Consider the following 22,160-nt stretch of genomic DNA (forward strand, 5'->3'; position numbering starts at 1 on the left):
ACTTTACTGTGTGCATTTGTTATCCTTTCCTCCTATATGAGACACCCCTCACTAGTGTTAGTGGTGAGGATTGAGGCTCCTTGATTGCTGGGCCAGGGCACAGGCATCACATATTAATTGTTTGGCAGTGGTGGGATATCCACACCACATATTAATTGGTTGGCAAATACTAATTGGCTTATAGTGGTGTGGGTAGAGTGAACTCCTGTAGCTGGTGTACAGTGAGCTCTAAAGGTGTTTTGTACTCTTAATCAGCCATGCAGTGAATACTCAGATCACAATTATTTTATTTCTTTTATTAGCTTAATTAGTCAGGGTGAGCAGGCAGCATGTCAGCAGAGGAGTATGCAAAGCTGACAAGGAGCCAGCTGGTGGAGATGTGCCAGGCTAGGGGACTGGTGCATGGAAACCTGATTAAGGCAGACCTGATTGTAGTTTTGGTTACAGCTGCATCAGAAAACAGCAACCAGAAGGACAATCAGACTGGCAGTGGAGATATAATACCCTCGGAGAATGGACAGCTCAACCTTTCTGCAGAGGACTTAAACATCCATCTGGAGCTAAAGAGACTTGAGTTAGAGGCCAGGCACTTGGAACTAGAAGCAGATGCGAGAGTAAGGCATCTAGACAGTGAGGACAAAGAGAAACTGCGATGTTTGCAGGCTGAGGAGAATGAGAAACTGCTACAGCTGGAAGCTGAGGAAAAGGAGATGCAGAGACAGCATGAGAAGGAGATGCTGACTCTTTGCCAGAGTCATGGAGGTAATGGGGAAGGGAGTAACTGGTCCCCGGAAGCACAAAAGATCAGTAAATTTCTTCCACAGTTTAAAGAAGGGGATAATTTTGATAGTTTCATTCATATGTTTGAGAGGGTATGGAAACAGTATGGTGTTGACCAAAGGCTCTGGGTATGGTTCTTGACCCCCTTACTCCTGGTAAAGCTGTAACTGTTTTGTCAAAAATTGTCTGACATTGCATGTTTTGATTATACTGCTGTTAATAATCACTTGTTAGAATTGTTTAAGATAACACCTGAAAAGTATAGGAAAATATTTTGTGAGCATAGACGCAAGGCAGATGAAAGTCTGTGTGAATATGTTGCTGAACTGAGCACTTATTTCCATAGGTGGGTGAGTGGATGTCAGGTCACCACTTTTGAAGGACTGCCAGACCTTTTGATGAGGGAACAAGCTCTTAGCACTTTGCCTGAGGACATGAGGATCTGGTTAGCTGATAGACAATGTGCCAGTTCAGATGAGTTGGGGAAGAAGGGGAGACCTATATCTGGCAAGCAGGGTAGCACTGCAAAGGAAAGGGGCCCCCAATACTGCTCATGGGTCTAAAAGAACCCATGTTGGGCAGCACAGACTGCCCCAACAGAATCTGCCAGTAGCAGGGGAAGCCATTAGTCCAGGTACACATCCAGGAGCTAGGGTTAAATGTTTTGAATGCAACCAGTGGGGCCATGTAGCATAGAGGTGTCCACGAAGGCAAGGTGGGGAACAAAAGATGAGGGAGCCAGTAAGTGGGAAAGACAAAATGCCAATAGTAGGTTGTCTTGGGACAACAAAGGTACCAAACTACCCCCAGAGGTTATATCCTATTGTAATGAATGGCAAAGAGGCCATTGCCAAGAGACACACAGCCTCTGATATAACCATTGTGAAGCCTGCAATGGTTACAGAGGAGGACGACTTGCCTAGGCAGTCTACTCCAGTCAGGGCTTTAGGAGGGATCCCATTCCAAATACTTTTGGCTAGGGTTTACCTTGACTGGGAGGGCAGAGAAGGAAGCCAGCAAGTAGGTGTGTTTGAGGATATACCTGCAGATGTCCTGATAGGGAATGATTTTGATAGTGCAGTATCCTGTGCTTGTGCAGTTACATGCAGTCAGGCTTGGAGACAAGCAAGTAAGTCTGGTAGCCTGAGGGAGACCCAGACAGACTGCATACTTGCAGCCAGGACTGGTGAGGTGGTTACTTCTGGGAGGGAGCTACCTTGTAGCAGTGAGACTGAAGGTAAGCCACAGCTGCTCAAGGGTACTGATGGTCCCTTGGACAGAGTGACTGCAAAGCTAGAGGTAAGTAGTAGTACCCAGGTTGACAGTGAGGCACCACTGTCAGAGGATGCCAGACTTCCTGAGGAAGGGGAGCTGGGAAGGATTACAAGGAGAGAGTTGAGACAGTCTCAGCTCTCAGACCCTACATTGCAAGGCCTGAGGCAGGTAGCTAGGAAGGCACCTGATTCTCAAGGAAAGGAGGAATCTGTATACTGGGACAAAGGGTTACTATACAGAGAGTGGACCCCTGAGGGAGGGCTAGAAGGTAAGACAGTACAGCAGTTGGTAGTGCCTAGAGCCTACTGTCGGGTGCTTCTAGCCATAGCCCATGATATCCCTTTGCAGGTCATAAGGGCATAAAACGTACAAAGAAGCATATTATGCAGAAATGCTATTGGCCTGTAATTTCCAGAGATGTAACAGGGTACTGCAGGACCTGTGAGCAGTGCCAAAAGGTAGGCAAGGCAGGAGACAAGGTGAGAGCTCCTTTGATGCCTTTGCCTGTGATTGAGGAGCCATTTCAGAGGGTAGCTATGGATATTGTGGGTCCTCTGAGTACCCCAAGTTCCACAGGGAAAAAGTATATCCTAGTGGTAGTGGATTATGCTACACGATACCCTGAGGTAGTGGCTTTGTCCTCCATTGAGGCAGAGAAGGTGGCAAATGCTTTGTTCGAGATTTTCAAGGTAGGTTTCCCAAAAAAATACTGACTGACAGAGATGCCAATTTCATGTCAGACCTGCTGGCTTGTCTATGGAAGTCCTGTGGGGTGAAGCACATGTAGATCACCCCCTACCATTCCCAGACTAATGGTCTTGTTGAGAGGTTAAACTCTACAATCAAGTCCATGCTACGGGCATTTGCAGATCAGTTTAGGAGGGAGTGGGACAAATATTTGCCCCATATGTTGTTTGCTTACAGAGAGGTTCCCCAGGAATTCACAGGTTTTTCACCATTTGAGTTGCTGTATGGGCAGAGGGTGAGGGGACCTCTAGATTTAATTTGAGATGAGTGGGAAGGTGAGTGCGAGTTTCACCAGGAGTCTGTTGTGGCATACACCCTAAACCTCAGGACAAGGCTGAGAGAACTCATGGGCTTAGCCCAGGAGAACCTGGCAAAAGCCCAAAAACAGAAAAAGGTGTGGTATGACAGGAATTTTCGTGCTAGAGAGTATGCTGTGGAGCAGCAGGTAATGGTTCTCATTCTTGTCAGACACAACAAGCTGCAAGCAGCTTGGGAGGGATGCTACAAGGTCGTAAGAAAGGTTAGTGATGTTAACTACATGGTGGAACTGCTAGGCAGAAGGCAGGGGCACAAATTGTACCATGTTAACATGATGAAACATTACCATGATAGGCAGACCCTTGTGCTGACCATTTGCAGTGGATTGCAGGAGGTGTCTGAGGGAAATCTGGGGACTGATCTCCTCAGTAAGGCTTGGGCTGACACCTCAGTGGAAGGGGTAGCAATGGAAGGGGTAGCAATGCCCCAGCAGCTATCTCCTACCCAAGTTTGAGAAATCCAAGAAGTGTTGCAGGAATTTGGGGACATGTTCACTGAGAAACCAGGGTGCACCCACCTGGGGCAGCACCAGGTGGATACAGAACCCCAAAGGCCTATTAAGCAGGCCCCTTATAGAGTGCCTGAGAGAGTCAAACAAACTCTGAGGGGGGAGGGACTGGAGAATTTGGAACTAGAGGTAATTCAAGAGTCCAGCAGTCCCTAGGCCTCCCCAGTGGTGTTGGTGCCAAAGAAGGATGGTAGCACCAGGCTCTGTGTGGACTACAGGAAATTAAATAGTCACAAAGAGTCAGATGCTTACCCCATGCCTAGGACAGATGAAGCCCTAGAGCAGCTGGGTGGGGCTAAGTATCTTACCACCATTGATCTTACCAAGGGTTACTGGCAAGTGCCCTTGACTCCCAGTGCTAGAGAGAAGTCAGCGTTTGTGACTCCTTTTGGCTTGTATGAGTTCACAAAGATGCCCTTTGGGATGAAGAATGCCCCAGCAACTTTCCAAAGGCTGGTAGATCATATCCTAGCAGGAGCAGGAGGGTTTGCCCATGCTTACCTAGATGATATTGCCATCTACAGTCATTCCTGGCAAGAGCACCTTCACCATGTCAGGGAGGTGGTGGGCTGACTACAGAAGGCAGGGTTGACCATTAAGCCGAGCAAATGTCAGGTGGGTATGGCAGAGGACTCCTACCTAGGACATAGAGTGGGGAGTGGTAACATAAGACCAGAACCTGCCAAAATGGAAGCCATTCATGCATGGCTGGCACCTGTTACTAAAAAGCAGGTGAGGGCATTTTTAGGGACAGCAGGGTACTACAGAAAGTTCCACCCTAGTTATAGTACCATAGCTCCTCCCCTCACAGACTTGACAAGGAAGAACAGGCCAGATAAGGTAGTGTGGACCGCAGCATGTGAGAAGGCATTCCAGAAGCTTAAAGAAGCTTTGAGAGGACCCCCTGTGTTAGCCAGTCCAGATTACAGCAAATAATTTGTTGTGCAGGTGAATGCTTTGAACCATGGGGTGGGGGCTGTACTTAGCCAGATTTCTTTAGAGGGGGAAGAGCACCCAGTGGTTTATCTCAGTCATAGGCTTCAACCCAGGGAGGAATGCTATGCAGCTGCAGAAAAGGAATGTCTAGCCATAGTGTGGGCACTGCAGAAACTTCAGCCTTATCTGTATGGAAGGAAATTCACTGTTATGACAGATCATAACCCCCTAGCATGGTTAAACAGAGGCAGCTAGAAAAATGCCAAGTTGCTAAGATGGAGCCTGGGGTTGCAAGCATATGATATGTCCATGCAGCACCGCAGTGGGATTAGCAATGCCAATGCAGATGGGCTCTCAAGACAGGGAATAGGGTAAGGTACACTCAGATAGACCTAACTCCCTCAAGCAGCATTTCTTAAGGGTCACTTGAAAAACTAGCTTGAGTTCTCCAGGGGGGAGATATGCGAAGATTGGGTGAAGATAGGTGAAGGCTGCCAGCCTAGCCAGATAGAATTTTGGAGATAATTCTGTCATCTGTAAATTTTAATGTAAACCACAGGCTTGTTGTCTTAAATGGTAAAATAGTGTTACACATGGAACTGAAAAAAATGTAACAACAGTGCACTCTACTGACAAAGTAAATCATGTTGTGACCCTTTGATGTAAAACTCAGAGCCAGTAAGTACAGAGTGAGGCATCCTGCCTATTGTTTTAAGGCCAGAGTTAATGGCCAGAATTTGCATGCATAAATGTCCTTTATTGCTCTGGTTTCTATAGTTTCTGTTAGCCTGGGAACCCAGGGAAGTGTGAAGAATGATGTAATGTGAACCAGGAATGTGATTTTTAAAAACAGAGAGAATCAGGGAGCATTAAGCATTTTTGTCTTGACCATCCAACTCAACAGCACTGTCTTGCTCTATATGTAAGTTTATCTTAGACTTGTGTTTTCTCTTAGAAATAGCTAGAAACTAGAAAGATTAGACTAAGTGGTTTTCTGTGATGTTAGAACTGTACTACTGAATTATTTTAAGTATTTCTATGTGATCTCTGAACTCTTGACTAGCACTGTGTAGTAAAAAGTATTGTCTTGTGTTTTGACTATTTGTTATTAAATATTTTTAAACCCTTTCAACTGAGGCTGTTTTTGCAGAGATAATTTAAGCTCTTTAGAGTACTTGCATGCCTTTGGTAAACTTGTACAAAGCCACTTCAATAGCTTTAGCCCTGGCCTATACTACCAATTGGATAATAATATTGCACAGTAATAATTGGACACCCTTTTAAGGGCCTTTGAGTAGCAGAAAAATATTAATGGGTGGTGGCAGCTGGTACTACCATATAGTCTGGGAAAAAGGAGCACAGCTGGAGAACCTATGCCATCCTTCCCCAAGGAGTGTCTGTGTGGTTGTGTAAACCCTTCTCAAAGTGTGTGTGTGTGTGTGTGTGTGTGTGTGTGTGTGTGTGTGTGTGTGTGTGTGTGTGTGTGTGTGTGTGTGTGTGTGTGTGTGTGTGTGTGTTTCAGCTAGCTCAGCAGGGACATGAAGCACTGGTTGGACAGAGAAAGTGCTGGAGGTTTTAGCTTGCCCACTAGGCTGAGATCTGGACCCTATAGCTGTGCCAGTGGGGAGTCTTATTGGGGACCTGGAGAGCAAGGGAGTGACTGACTGTGATCTCTGTGTGCTCTTAAGGGAAATTGCACATTAGTGTGTGTATTTGTTATCCTTTCCGCCTATATGAAACACCCCTCACTGGTGTTAGTGGTGAGGATTGAGGCTCCTTGATTGCTGGACCAGGGCATGGGTGTCACAACAACTATTAGGAAACGGACATTTCTTCAGAAGTTATAGCTAGTGAGTGAGATAAAATGAAACAGGAGTTTAAAAATAAGGTAGAAATAAAAGAAAAAGAGATGTGGTTAAGAAGTAACAAGAATTATTTAGAGGGGCTGACAAAGGTTAAAGTATTGCAGAATAGGGGAAATCTCACAGAAAAAGAGCAGGCACAACTGCAGAGTGCTAAAGAAAAAATAAGGGAGTATCTGGATAATATGCATGAGTTTAGAAAGATTGCTGTTAAACAATTGTCTTTTGATAATAACTCCAGGCACAAAAATTCTTAGCACAATGGCTTAGGCAATCGAAAGTAGAAAGGGTTGTTATCAAACCTAGGGAGTCTACAACAAGAAAAAAAACAGAGATCCTGTAGAGGTATTAGAGATATTTTGAAAATTGTATGCAAATTTGTATAAAGCAGAGAAATATGAAAATCAAGAAAAAGTACAAATGGAAATATTTATGGAAGACTTAGGTATGGCAAGGTTAGAGGTAAATGAGGCTCAACAATTAACAGCTAAGGTAGGAGGAGATAAGATAAAAATGTTGACATATAGCCAATCTGCAGGATATTATTCCTGTGGAAGCTGGAAGCTATGGGGAAAGAAAATGATAAAGATTTGGAAGAAAGCCATGGTGGCTGTAATACCTAAAATGGTAAAGATCCATCAGACCCAGCTTCGTACAGGCTCATTTCAATTTTAAATCATAATTACAAAGTTTTTATGTCTGTAATAGCTACAAGAATGGCAAAGGTGTTGCCAAAATTAACAGATATAGATCAATGTGGTTTTGTAGAGGGGAGACAAACTTTTGACAGCATTAATAGAACACTGATGATCCAGATGGATGCAAAATGTAATAAAATACCACTGATGTTGGTGGGTCTTGCTGCAGAGGAAACATTTGACAGAGTAAGCTGGGATTTTATGAGTACGGCAATGGAAGCATTTGCATTCCCTGATACAATAATAAGGTTAATTAGGAAAATATATGAGGGATCGAATGCAAAAATTAAGTGGGAGAGTTCCTCTCTGATGAATAGAGGAACCAGGTAGGAGTGATCTCTTTCCTCTTTGTTATTTGCATTATGTTTAGAGTCACTGGCAAAGAAAATAAGGGACTCAGAAATTTGAGGATATAATTGGTATGGCAATAAAGAAAAGTTAGCTTTATTTGCAGATGATATTATTTTGTTCCTGATAAAACCAGAAAAGGGCACCTCTATGTTGTGGAACATTCTGACTGAGTCAATTTTTTTGGGGGGGGATAAAATTAATGCAGACAAAACAGAGGCTATAGCTGGTTCAGCAATACAATATTCATAGGGACACAATAAAATGAAGTATTTAAGAGTATGGTTTAAAAACAATTCTGTTATAACAGCTGAGGATATGTGGGAAGAGACTAAATAAAAGAATAAAAAAACTGAGAAATTGGAAGCCCTTGTTTATGGACATGAATAGCAAGATAAAAGCAGTGAAAATGTTTTAGTCCCTTTAGTTTTACACACAGTTAAGACATATTTTTATCAACCAGAGGAGATGTTGTGGACAGTAATTAATAAAGAGTTGAAGGACTTTATCTGTGAGGGGAAGAGGGCAAGAGTCAAGCTGTATAAGTGGATCCTTCAATGGAGGTTTAGGATTATCTGATTTGAAGGGATATTTTAGAGCTACATAGTTAAGACTTATATATATATATATATATATATATATATATATATATATATATATATATATATATAACATGAGCAGAAATCTATAATTCAAAGTGGAAAAAGAATGATGAAGGGCGGGAGTAATTCAAGAAATAAGGAGATAATGGGATTTTGGATGAAGGTCCTTGAGGAGAATAACAACAGCCATATAGAATATTATATTCATGAAGTAACAGAAAGTATTCTAAGAATTAAGCCAGTGCAAGAATGAAGAAAGGAAATTCTGCCAATAGGGATGATTGCAATTCAGGGCACATGATAATAGGTAAGGGGGGGAGGGCTGAAATTTATTAGAGAAAACTGTCAATGGAACCAAGATGTTGAGAGCAAATAACTAGAGAGGGAAAGGTAATAGAATGTGAAGAGGACAAGAAGATATTTGGACTGTGGGCTACAAACTACCTTCCCTATCAGGGACTGATATCAGAGTACAGGAAAGAGAAAGGGCTAGAGTAATACTAAGTAAAACACCTGCTCTGATAGAGTTTTTAATTAAATCTAGAATAGAAGCTTCTGTTAAAAAAGAGATAATTAGTAGGACATGCAAAATATTGAATGATAACTATAGGAATCAACTAGAAGAGGTTAAAAAAGATTGGGAATAGAATCTGGATAAGCAATTCACAAGGAAACAACAAGAGGACATACGTATGGCTCCCCAATATGAAACAAAATCTCAAAGATTTAGAATTTTTACTTGGAAGTGTTTGCATGGGTATTTTTATAACCCAGGCAGACTCCAAAGAATTTTTCCTCAGGTAGATGGCAAATGTTAGAAGTGTGATAGAAAGAAAGAGTTAACTTGGAACATATATTTTGGGAGTGCAATGAGTTGGTAGACTTTTAAAATTCCATACAGAGTACTCTATCAGAAATATTGTGTGAACAAATGGTTGTAAATAAGGAAGCAATTTTTTGAGCTGGGATACAGGATCTGAATTGCCTAGACATAGAAAGGCCTTGATAAGCTTAATGCTGGTGGCTGCCAAACAACCAATCACTTGAAAATAGAAATCAAAGTGTAAACCAAATGTACCTAAAGTAGTGAATACTGTAACAGAGATAAAAGAAATGGAAGTGGAATCTTTAGAAAAGGGTAGGAGCAAATTACACAGAATAAAATGGAAACTGTGAGAACAATACAGGCAGAATAATATTTTGATGAAGGAATGAGGTTTAAGCGAAGTTAGGAATTGATCAATTTATGTAATGTTGGATTGATGATAACTGTATAAAAGCATGTATGTGATGTATAACGTTTGTAACTGTGAGCATGTTAACATGGTTTGTTTTCATTTATATAAATGTATGTTTGCCTGTGTCTTAAGTTATAATTAGAGTTATAAATATTGTTATGAAAGTCTTCCATAGCTGTCCTTAACCCCTTTATATGAACCAGTTGCTATGTAAAGGCTTGTAAAGCTGTAACCTGATGTTTTCTTTTTTTTTTCCTATTTCCAAGATAAGAATTCATGTGATTTCTTTCATCTGTCCCACCAAAAATCCTGCTTGTTTATTATCATCTTTCCACCTCTGATGTTCCAGTTCCTTATTTTAATCCTCCAATCTCTTTTCTTTTTTCTTCTCATCTCTGTCATTCTCCTTCTTTCTGCTCTTGTAATCTCTTGTGTCTTTTTTCCAAACCTTTTTAAACACTTGTCCCTCCCTTTTCCATTACCCTTCTTGCATCATAATTATCACTTTTAGTGCACATTTCATTGCATACCACCAAATGCAAGATTGGATTTGGAGTTATTAGCACTTCCCCCATCCAAATACATTGCTTCCATTTCCACCATCTCTGTTCACCCATTCCCTTTAAGCTCTGTTGTGTGCGTGTGTGTGTGTGTGTGTGTGTGTGTGTGTGTGTGTGTGTGTGTCTGTCTGTCTGAATGGAGAGCCATTGTTCGCTGATCCAGATTTACTAAATGCTTACATGCAACTTAACTTTAAGCTTTTAACTACTTTGATTCATATTCACTCATTTCATAAACAGATATAGTGACAAAAATCAGGGGTCTTCATTAATCTGCTGCTATTTATTCACAGAATCTGTACAGGATTTTTTTAAGTACACATTTTATTCAATGTTATACCTCATGGCACTCTCTTAGCCTTAATGCTTTCTTCAAAGAAATGATTATCTCAATAAAGACACTTGGATTTTATTAGATTTTCTAAATTACCTAGAATAGAGTCCATGTTTGCACCATCAATTGCAATAGAAACTTCTATTTGTTGAAATACTCCAGCAGCAGAAGCTTTCTAAAGTTGCAATAAATGTATGTTTATGTAAATTACCTTGTGCATTGTCAGTATCCAATGAGTCCTTTCTGCCATGGTTATCGGAACCATAATTTCCACTATCCATAGTGTCCGTTCCTGTTGGATATACGGTAATCCAAGGCTGATAAGTGGTGGACAATAATTCTCAACCCCAAACATAAAAAAATGATATAATTTAACCACTGAACAGTAATGAGTTAGACAAATTATGTACTCACAAAAATAACCAAACAGAAAAAACACTAATAGCAAGCAGAGCTGAAACCACCATCAGGAGCATTGCAGTTACCCGCTTTATTCAAATTTAAAACAGTAGCTTAGCATTTTAACATTTTTTTAATATAATCAATAAAAAAGCAGCTTCATCTCTAAAACAAAACCAGGACTTTATCAGGACTATCAACAACTAATATGTCATCCCTTTAAATTCACTCATAAAATCATATGATACCATCCTTAAAGACACAGACTACAATTAATAATTTTGCACATTGCAGGTTAATGGTGAATAATACAAATATTTTAAAACGCTTTAAAATTATTTAGTTTAAAAGCATTATCCTTATTAATAATATCATCTATTCAAAATATGTAAATACAAATATATAAATACATACATTATCATAAAAGACAAAGCATGACTTTAAACACAATTTATAACTTTGCTGAACACGATTTTAATACTGGCGCTATAGAGACATATTCATTTAGACCTGCTGGACTAGTGGCATCCATCTTAAGTTACCATACTAAATCCTTGTACTCTAAATGAGACTCCCACTTCCACCCCATGTTCTCTGGGGACATTCTGTTAAACTGAATTTGAATTTCTCCAGAGTGGTACATAGCAAAGTATGCTTCTACAGAGCATTGTTTATATTCCTTTTAATGCTATCATAACGATGCTTGTAAATTCTCTTACACAATGTTCTATAGTTTTCTGCATGTAAAACACTGGGCACCCATCACAAGTTGAGATGTAAACGACTCCACTTGTTCTACAATTGCCCTGAAAAAATTCAAGTTTGATTTCAACTCATTATCCAATACTAGAGTCTCCCTTGTCGAAACAAGGGTACATTGCTTACAATAACTACATTTAGAAATGCCTTTTAGTCTCCTATTACCTCAACACATCCTAAACCATCCCCTTCTTGTCCCTCAAAGGATTTCTTTAAATTCATCCCAAATATCTGTATTATAAAGGTGGATAAAGGAGGTGAGGTAGCATTACTGGATATTTAATGTTACAGTCACAACATGTTGACTTTGCTTAGTGATAACACCTTTTTATGGAAAATATTTAAACTGGTTACAAGGAGATAGATATGATTTTCAAAGACAGACTTAGTAATGATTTAATTTTTAGAGGATTATTAAGTTACTTACTGTTAATTTCCCAAGTTTTGAGTACAACTTTGAAATATCTAAGCCCTTTAAGTATGATCTTGACTGCTACTTCATCTAATTGTTTAAGCAGGATGGTCCCAGACAGAGACAAGAGCTTTATTGTAGATCATATGCTGAAAACTGCTGTTAAAAGCAATAGTTTTCTTTTTCCTTTTTGACTCTGCAGACTGCATTTTAAAACTGAATGAGTTAACTGTTACAGCTGATTCTATAATTGTTACTGATGAATTTCAAGTTTGTATACAGTGACATCAATCAGTGATTCAGTGAGCTCCTGTGAGTACACAGTGGATTTTCAGATAAGGCTCTGGACGTTTTCTGACTGCACAGAGTTCATTCTAAAAATAACTATTTCTCTTTCATAAAAAGATCCATCCATCCACAACTCCTTTTCCCATTTTTGCACGTGGGGTCAGGGTGCTACTTCAACAGTGACAATCATCTAGAGCCAAGGTTCACACTACTGAGTGGCTAGCCCTGCTGTGGTTGTTTTTCCATACCACACACACTCACATGCATACTCACACCTATAATCAATTTAGAGTTTCCAATCCACCTACTGCATGTCTTTGGAATGTGGGAGGACACCAGAGCAACTGGACGAAACCTGCACAAATATAGGGAGGACAGGCAGACTGCAAATAGAAGACATGCTAGCTGAGAACTAAACCAGAGAACCTCTTGCTTTGAGGTGATAATGTTATCCACTGTGCCACCTATTTTAAACAAATCCAAGGTGTGATGACAGGGGAAGTAATGGTCTTCAGTTACAGCAAAATTATTCTAGCCCAGTGAGAAGAATTATGTGTGATAGTGTTTATTCCATATTTTTTAACAAAATTACCCACATTTTATTGACAACCGGAATGTTGTGTGTGGAAAGCAACAATTTATTGGTATCTTTCCAGACTTATTTCAACACCACCAACAATTTCTTGAGATTTGCCTAGTTGTTTTGGACATCAAGTTAGAGAAATTTTTGGAAAGTGAGTGGTTGATTACTTGAGCAGTTTGCAGAGAAGTTACTAGTACTTCTTACTTAGAATACAATATTATGCATTCTAGCCCCCTCAAGAGGAATGCTGTAAAAGGTCAAAATGTCAAAGACAGGTTATCAACCACCACTGAATTGTTTTCATTCAGGATTTATAGGAGTTACAGAATCTTTCTGATATATTCTGAGCCAATGGCTACCCTTAAGGAGTTAATCTGGGAAGTCTCTAAGAAAGTATTAGAAATACTTGCTTATCACAGCTAATGAAATGGCTGACAATGAAGTAGGCTATAAAGGGACCTGGGTATGATCCTAATGTATATGTTGGATTGTCAAGCAATTAAAGCAACTGCAAACAACAACTGGAGGATCCTAAAAGGAGATCTCACAAATAAGCTGGTTGGTGAGATCCCAGTTTTATACAATAGTAGTATTAATTAAAGAACAAATCTCAGACTGTCGTTTGAGCAAGAAGTAGTTTAATGCTTGAGGTGCATTTTCCTGCAACAAATGCAGTCAATTCAGATTTGTTGCTAATTTCCCCTCCTTCTTCTGTAAGAATACTGTCACCAGTTATCCAGCTCTTTGATACTGCATATATACAATGTGGTATATACTACAGGTTGCCCCACTTGTCCAGCATTCCGTATTGGAAGGACTATCAGGAAATCGAGTACTAGAATGTATCAGCATATGCACGCCATAAAAAAGAACAATATGAAAAATGATTCATTTGCACATACATTAAACTACTGAGGTTTTAAAAGATTTTTGTTTTATGTCCTGGATTCTGTGGATGGAGATTCTAGGGGTAGGAATTTAGAAGTACTCTTTGACTGTAAGGAATACTGTTGACTGACAAGGCTCACTGAATCTTGCCCACCTGGACTGAATGGCCATCTACATTTTAAATATATTCCACAATTAGAGATAATTAAGCAATGGTATAATTATATAAAATATATTCAATATAATGTGTGTAACTGGAATTTTACAGTTGATTTTATTGTCATTTGCATTGCACTTTGGGTAATTGTTTATGTGTTTCTCAACCTTTTGGCGACTTTTTTGTAAAGTCACTTCCACTTTTGTATAGAGGTCATCTGATTTGTAGTTTCGAGCTTGATAAGTCTATGAAGCTTGTGATAAAAATGCTTACTCAATTAAAATTGTACTGCTGTTCTCTTTACCAACTAGTGGCACTTGTTTTATTTAGACAAGTTGCTCCTTAGAATAAATTTCTAGCCTCAAAATAAAACACAAGATCTTTGCATGATTTTGTTTTATGATATAATGACTGGAGACACACTTCATTTGTTATCCTGGCTTCAGTATGTGAATAGAGCCAGAGATGTCTGACCTTGTGAATTTGATATTTATAAATTGGTGCATATTCTCTAAAATGACCAGAAATCAGATAAAATGAAGCTTCAGCAACATCATCAAGGTCCAACATAAGCATTAGAGTATGTCTGATATCCTTAATGAATAAAGAAGTTCAAATAAAATCTACTCAAGTTTCTTGAACAGCACAAATGCTCAGTTTTGGTTAGCTTAGGATAATACCAGATAACTAAAGCAGGTGAGTGACCACTGGTAGTGTTGGTCATCATCCCAACTTTGTAGATGTTAGCTGGTGTTGAGGAAAGTATCCAGTAAATATACTTCTATGGCTACAAAATGTACTATTTGCAGATTGTGGTGATTAACTTGGGGTGGCAAAAACAAATAAATAAAGAAGGAAAGAAAAGAAAAGCTGAACAGAATGGTGATCATAGTTGTCCAAAGAAACCTTCTAATCAATCTTCAGGTCACGAGAGTATTACACTCTGACTTAATACTAGCCAAGGTGTGGTTTCCTCTGTAATTAAGACTTGAAAACTTGGGCTTACAGAAATGCGTGCATTCACAAGGGGTTTTAATCTAACTGCCCTCAAGAGTGAATAAAAACATTCTCTGTGTGCACTGCAAAAGATTACCATTTTTATCAAGAAGAACGTGAGGTTAGAGCCATGAAAAATAGCTACACCACTGGTATATGTATGTACCTTATTTGTTCTGCAAATGCAGTATCTTTGCAGGGAAACTTCAGAGTTTGGTGTACTACTTTTAGAACTGATTTCTGATATAGCTCGAATGTTAGATTCATAGACGTCTATCCCGCTATAAATTAAATTAATCCTTTTTGATACTACTAACATTAATGTGTGCGAATTTTAATCCTTTGCAGTGAGACCATTTATAATGGGATCTGGTTTCAGTGGGATATTACCACAAAATAAAATGAATCACTGTAGAGAAATATAAATATTCAAGTAGTGTTTTGTTATGGGCCTTCTCAGAGAAGATTAATAAATAAATACATAATGTACACAGGTTTGTTTCTAATATGGTAGCTTGATGACATATACATTTAACATGATCTATACTTATAACAACTGAAACAAAAACTGGAGTAAAAATGTTCTTTCGATTATAGTATGATGAAACTATCATGTTTTTGTTTTCTTTTGAACGGTACTGTTTTTGTGTCATTTGGGATACAAACCAATTCACGTGTGCTTCATATAATAGCATGATAACTTTTGTAGGTTTCATTTTATTAATTAACAAAACATACAGTGGACAGTTTGTTTTTAGAAAGTTCCATGCATATGGATTTCATTTTAAAAATAGGCAAATTTTTAAACAAAATGTTTATTTGCTTATAAAGGTGAGTCTGCATTATTTTATCATAGTGAAAAAAAATAGTATGCCTTCTTTTCTTTAGTTCTTAATTTCAAAGTTTACAGGGAAGAACTTTGTTTCCATATTGTTGGTAACATAAAACCATTTTTAGCTTGAAGTGTTAATGGTAGGACTTGGAGCTGATCAGTAATATGTGCAGACCTGTTTCCATGGTATCAAACTCAGGGCAAGGTATACCAAAGCATCATCTTGGAATGGTCCTTGTAGTCTAAACACACCTACAAGATGTACAGCAATTAGAATTTTCCTTTAGTCCCTTAATGCTGAATCATTTGGCAGCATTAGTTGGTGAAAAAAAAAGCTTCCCTGGCTGTTTTGTTTAGCTAATATAGAAAATCAGAACAGACTGAATTGGTGCAGGTTTTGAGGAAAAAAGTCCTGCTAAAGATATTTAATAATCTAATCAAGCCAATCAGCATGTGGTGTGGATGGTGACTTTGGCACTGTATTATCAAGGTTTTAAATAAGCTAGCATCATATGCTATTATGTGATGCAGTTGACGAGATTCCGTGCTTTGTATAGCTGCAGCCTACATGATTTGCTTTTCTTGTAACCGCAGATGTGCAGAAAAAAAAAAAAAGATTGCGAGTCATGCCAATAAGCTCTCCTTATGAAAAGTATAGAAATGCTGAGACACATTATAGCAAAAGCATCTGATCATCTTTGCTTTTTGTTATAAGGTCTTATAACCAACTTCCAGAATGTAGGTCCCTCTCCCATAAAGGTAATTTCCTAATACATAGTGGCATGTTTCTGGACAGTACACCTTCGCATTACTTAAAAAAACTTCCTAAAATGATAGGCTTAAAAAAATAGAACATTTAGCCAACCAGACATTCTAAAGAAAAATATGTAATGAGATATATTACCATAAACCATAATAAATATGCCAAATTTCAAATGAAAAAGAGCACACCTTATTGCACAAAACAAATAATTTTTGAAACATACGTATATGCCATGTAGTTTATGGTATATGCCTGTCTATAGTCATGCTTATAACTATGGAAAGCTCTCTGAGAAAGAAAAGGATAAACAGATGGAAGTTTATTTCTGTAGCTTCCTGTGAGTGCCACTTTTGCATACTGATTAAATGATTGTTCTGGTGAGATTCACTGGTCCAGTTTAGTGCTGGAATCAGATGTGTAGGAATCAGTATTATTTATAATTAATTGCTGCCACTTCAGTTTATTTTTTTTGTTTTTTAGATGCAGAACAGGAGAAAATAAAAAAAAAACCCAAAGTAAAGAGTAAGGCAGCAAGGTGAAGGGGGCCTGCTTCTCATTACTCTGATAACAAAGCCCATAGACAGATCTTCCCAGTAAAACCTTTTCTGTTGTTCCAAAGGAAAATTATTGAGTGACAGAAAAATGTCAAGGAGCTGACCAGGAAAAATCAGTAGTACTTTGGACCAATGTTGGGTATCAAGTTGATGAGGAAGACAGTCAGTAATAATGTGGAAGTAGGAAATAAATGGAAGAATTATAAATAAATGGAAGAATTGTAAAGTGTCATCGCCATAAGATGTAGCGTGGACATGAGAACTGTGCTTCTCAAGAAGTGGTTAAAAAGACTGGAAGCTTGGACTGGGACTTGGACTGTGGACTGGGTTAAATTGGTTGTAGGATTCTAAAGCATAATTCATACTTTGTCATAATGTTTAGAAGGATAATGAAGGCAGTAAAGATGTAGCTCTAAGTAAACAAATTAATTTTTCTTAGTAATATGTATATAATAAACTTCCGGAAGTCAATTGTATGTTACACTGTAAAGTACTGCTATAAAATATGCAAAGGTATTTTAAATGTGAGGCAGGGGAGTCTTATCGTTGACTGTTTTCCATGTTAGAGATGTTGCAGTAAGAAAGTACTTTTCCTTAAGTATAATGTATCTGGAGTAATACTGTAACAAGGTGAAGACTAGACATAAGCAGTACAATGTCATGATCTCATACTGCTTCAGGGGATATGGAAGTACACTGATCATATGTGCATATTAAATGATTGTGGCCTCCCCTGGTTGTGCTGAAGATAAATGGATATTTTTCTTTCTTTCTTTTCTGAGCAAACAGACTAAAGAATGAAAAGCATGTAAAATGATAGTTTGAACTACTCCATGCATTTCTAAAACTATTAACTGTTTTTCTCTCCACCAGCAAAGTTCTGTAGTTGGAGCTGGCCTGTATACAGGTACAGGCAATTAAACAGGAAGTGAATGAAATATGAACTTTGAGGCATTTGCATGAGATTCACTGTAATTAATACTTAAACTCTGTTAATTGAGTGGAATTTTGTCTGGATGGACTACTCAAACTAAATGTCTTTCCCTTTGCCTAATTTTAGAATACCTTGTAAGATATGAGACAGTTCTCAAATTCAAAGTGCACCTGTTAAAGCAGGTAGACTTCACCTTGCTTTTAAGGTGTACACCATATACTCTGCTTCTGTTGGACAAAAGCTCAAACCCAAAATTCATTTGCCTGTGAAACTATAAATACTCTTTGGAGTTACAAGTCAGAGTTAATTAAAAATCAGTAACACTTCAGCTACTGGTAGGAATACAACCAAATAACCTCTTAGAGTTCTTCTGTATGCCATCTGTCTGTTTAAATCCATCTGTTGCATGTTTTCATTCTGCATGTGTATAACTGCTTGCATTTTAGTTTTAAAAAGTGTATGGCTTAATTCTATGAATTTCATGAAAAGGATTTTACTATTCATTTGTAAAGGTTTGTGACTGTGATTGGTTTGTTTATTTATTAAAGTCAAAAGTCAAAAGTAACTTTATTGTCGGGTGTAGATTAAATGAGATTCCCTGCAATCGGCTCATCATGGGACAGACAAAAAAGAAATCACATACACAGAAAGACATAATTTAAAACAACATATAATAAAACTACCATCGCCTTATAAATCAACTCTACAGTTAAGTATATAGCTACATATATTCTTAGAAACACATGCTTGTTAAGATACTAAAAATACACATCTAGCATAAAAGTTCAAGTAATAGTGTTACACATGTAACAGGTGCCACATTATGGGTGAACAAGCACATAGCAGTAGCAGCTGAAGAAAAAATATTGCACCTGGGTTAGTAGTATAAATTATAATGTTTGGCTGGGCTTAATAAATAAAAAATAAAATAATATTGCACAGTGAATGGGAAGTCCAAACTTCCTGACCTGTCAGTGATCAGACCTAATGGTGGAATTAAAAAGTCTGATCACCTTCGGATAAAAACTCTCTTTGAATCTAGTTGTCCTGCATTGAATACTGTGGTATCTTTTACCCAATAACGGGCAAATAAACAGACTGTTTGCAGGATGAGTTGAGTGCTTTAGTATTTTGGTGGCTCTTTAGGCTCCTTGATGTATAAAGAGCCTGGATTGTGGGCAGACTAATCCCAGTTATGCTCTCGACAACTCTCACCACTCTATGCAGTGAATTCTTATCTGCGACTGAACAGCTCCCATACCATGTGAAAAATTGGATGTTAGGATGCTTTCAGTTGCTACTCTGTAGAAAGTGGAAAGTGCTGACAATGGTAGTTTTACCTTTTTGAGTCTTCTCAAAATGTGGAGACATTGGTGTACTTTTCTCGCTATGCAGCAGGTGTTCCCTGACCAGGAGAGATCAGAGATATGAACTCCGTGGAATTTGGTACTGCATACCCTTTCCACCGTCCCGCCGTTGATCAGGAGCAGTGTATGGGGTGTTTGCCTCTTCCTGTAGTCTATGATGATCTCTTTTGTTTTACTTACATTCAGGTCAAGGTTGCTTCTTGCAAACCAGGCAATCAGTGTGTTAACCTCTTCTCTATATGCACTCTCGTCCTCTCTCTTGATGAGACACTCGAGTGTGATGTCAGCAAACTTGATGATATGATTTGTACTGAAGTTTGCTGTGCAGTCATGGGTTAGGATAGTAAACAATAGGTAGCTGAGAATGCAATCCTGAGGAACACCTGTGTTGAGTGTTATACTCCTAGAGGTATTCTTGCCAACACAAACCTTCTGTGGCCTGTTAATCAAAAAGTCCAGGATCCAATTGCAGAGGTGTTTGCTGATGCCCAGATCTACTAGCTTTGGGACAACTGAGTTAAATGCTGAGCTAAAGTCGATGAATAGCATTCTCACATAGCGGTCCTTTCTCTCCAGATGCTCAAGAACAAGATGCAATGTGGCCACTACTGCATCAGCCATGGATCTGTTTTGTCTGTAGGCTAACTGCGGTGGATCAAAAGTTGATGATAGTTCTGCAGACAGGTGTTTCTTGGCTAGCCTCTCAAAACATTTCATAACTGTGGATGTTAGTGCAACAGGTCTGAAGTCATTCAAGCTATAAGGTGAGGCTTTTTTGGGTAGATGGATGATATTTGTTATATTGTAACATGAAGGGACATTTGCTGGGCCAAGTGAGGTGTTAAATATATCCGTGAGTACTGTACATTGTTGGTCTGCACAGCTCTTTAACACCTTACCCAAGATATTATCTGGACCGGCGCCTTTCTAAGATTGACTTTCTGTAGCACCCTTTTTATTTCAACTGGGCTAAGGCTGAGTACTCCATCATACTGCTCTGTGTGTAACCTTTGCACGTTTGTGGTTTTGCTCTCCTCAAATCTTCAAAAAAGGTATTCAGCTCATCTCCGAAGTCAGTGTTATCATCACATTGTGCAGCTCTCATTTTATAGTCTGTAATTTGTTGTATACCCTGCCACAACTGTCTGGTATCCCTCATGTCCTCAAAGTGGTTTACTACTTTCCTCCCATATTCCCTCTTAGCCTTTTGTATGCTTTTCTTAAGGTTTGCCCTTGCCACACTTAAGGCTTCCCTGTCATTTGCCCTGAATGATACATTTTGTTCCTTCAGAAGACCATGGACCTTACTTGTAATCCATGGCTTTTGGTTAGCTCTTGTGATTATGCTTCTGATCTCTGTGACATCATCAACACATTTTATGATGTAAGCCATCACTGCTTCAGTATGTTAATCTAGGTCGATTTGCTGGTCTGTTGTGGCTGCCTCCTTGAAAATGCTCCAGTTAGTACACTTAAAACAATCCTAGAGAGTTGATAATGCTCCCTCAGGCCATATCCTGATCTGTTTCACTGTGGGTTTCTCCCTGACCAGAGCAGGTTTATAAGCAGGTACAAGCCTGATAGAAAGATGATCCAAGCTGCCGAGGTGTAGATGCTGCACTGCTTTTTAGGCTTGCTTTATATTGGTGTACACTTTATCCAAGGGTCTCCTACCTCTTGATGGAAAGTTTACATGCTGGTTGTAATGGGGGAGTACTGACTTTAGATTAGCCTGATTAAAATCACCAGCCATCACATGAGCAAACTCAGGGCATTTATTTTACATGTCACAGGTAGACTGGTACAATTCAGCAAGTGCCTCATTTGTGTTAGCAGTAGGTAGGATATACACCATTGCTATGCAGATTACATCCAGCTCTCTAGAAATGTAAAAAGGTCTACATTTTATAGACAGAAACTCCAGATTCTCAGAGCAGTGAGACATAATGACCACACAGTTACTGCACCATCTGTTGTTAACAAAAATGCAGACTCCTCCTCCCCTAGCCTTTTCACACAGTGCTTGGCTTCTGTCTGCATGATACAGTGAGAAAATCTCTAAATTAACTGCATTGTCACTGATATTGCTGTGTAGCCATGTCTCAGTAATCATAACTGAACAAATGTCTCTCATCTTGTTCTTTGAAGAGAGCTCCATCCTTAAGTAGTCCATCTTGTTGTGAAGAGAGCACACATTTGCAAGCAGTACTGAGGGCGGTGCAGGCCTGTGAGGGTTTGCCTTTAGTTTAGCAGCAGTACCAGCCCACATCTTACATTTCTTATCCAGCCTGTTCCAGCACCTCCCATCTCATGTTTCAGGCACTTAGCAGCATGCAGGGTTAAGATCCTTAACTTATAGAGATCTGAGACTATAGTAGGCTCCATAGACTCTGCAGACAATAGAACAGCACTCCAGCAGCATGGTGATGAGGTATGCTTGATTTCCAGCAATTTCTGTCTACTGTAAACTCCTGTATTTTCATTTAAGAGCCCAGAACCAGTTATTCTGTATTTTTGAGTGAAAAAGGAGAAAACGTAAGCACTTTTCCCTAACAAGCCGATGCAGCCGCTACCTCACAGGGCGCCACCATTTTTTTATGTGTTTTAAACTAGAGTGTACTATTAACTGCTGACTTTTTCCTGTCAAAGAGTGGCTACTCAAGCTATTGATACCAGTGAAGCATATTATGGTTGGCTTATTTTTTAAGAGTAAACAGTAACTGTATTCTTGGTAACTGGAGGCAGCATTACCAAAATAACCAAAAAGGAGGGAGCACTGGTACTGAATGAGAAATAGTGTGTGTGTGTGTGTGTGTGTGTGTGTGTGTGTGTGTGTGCACACGAGCAAGTGTGAGTGTGTGCGTGCACACATTTTTGTGTCTCTGTCTGTGTATATGAGTTTATGCAAAATTATCTTGGCTATGTTTTAGTTACTCTCAGTAAAAATAGCTCTACAGTTTAATGGCAGCTTTTTTTTTAATAATGCTGAACAGAATCATAAAACTGATACTTAAGTTGTTTT

This window comes from Protopterus annectens, chromosome 8.part1, assembly GCF_019279795.1.
Source record: "Protopterus annectens isolate FY-2018-M chromosome 8.part1, PAN1.0, whole genome shotgun sequence".
Classification (NCBI taxonomy): domain Eukaryota; kingdom Metazoa; phylum Chordata; order Ceratodontiformes; family Protopteridae; genus Protopterus; species Protopterus annectens.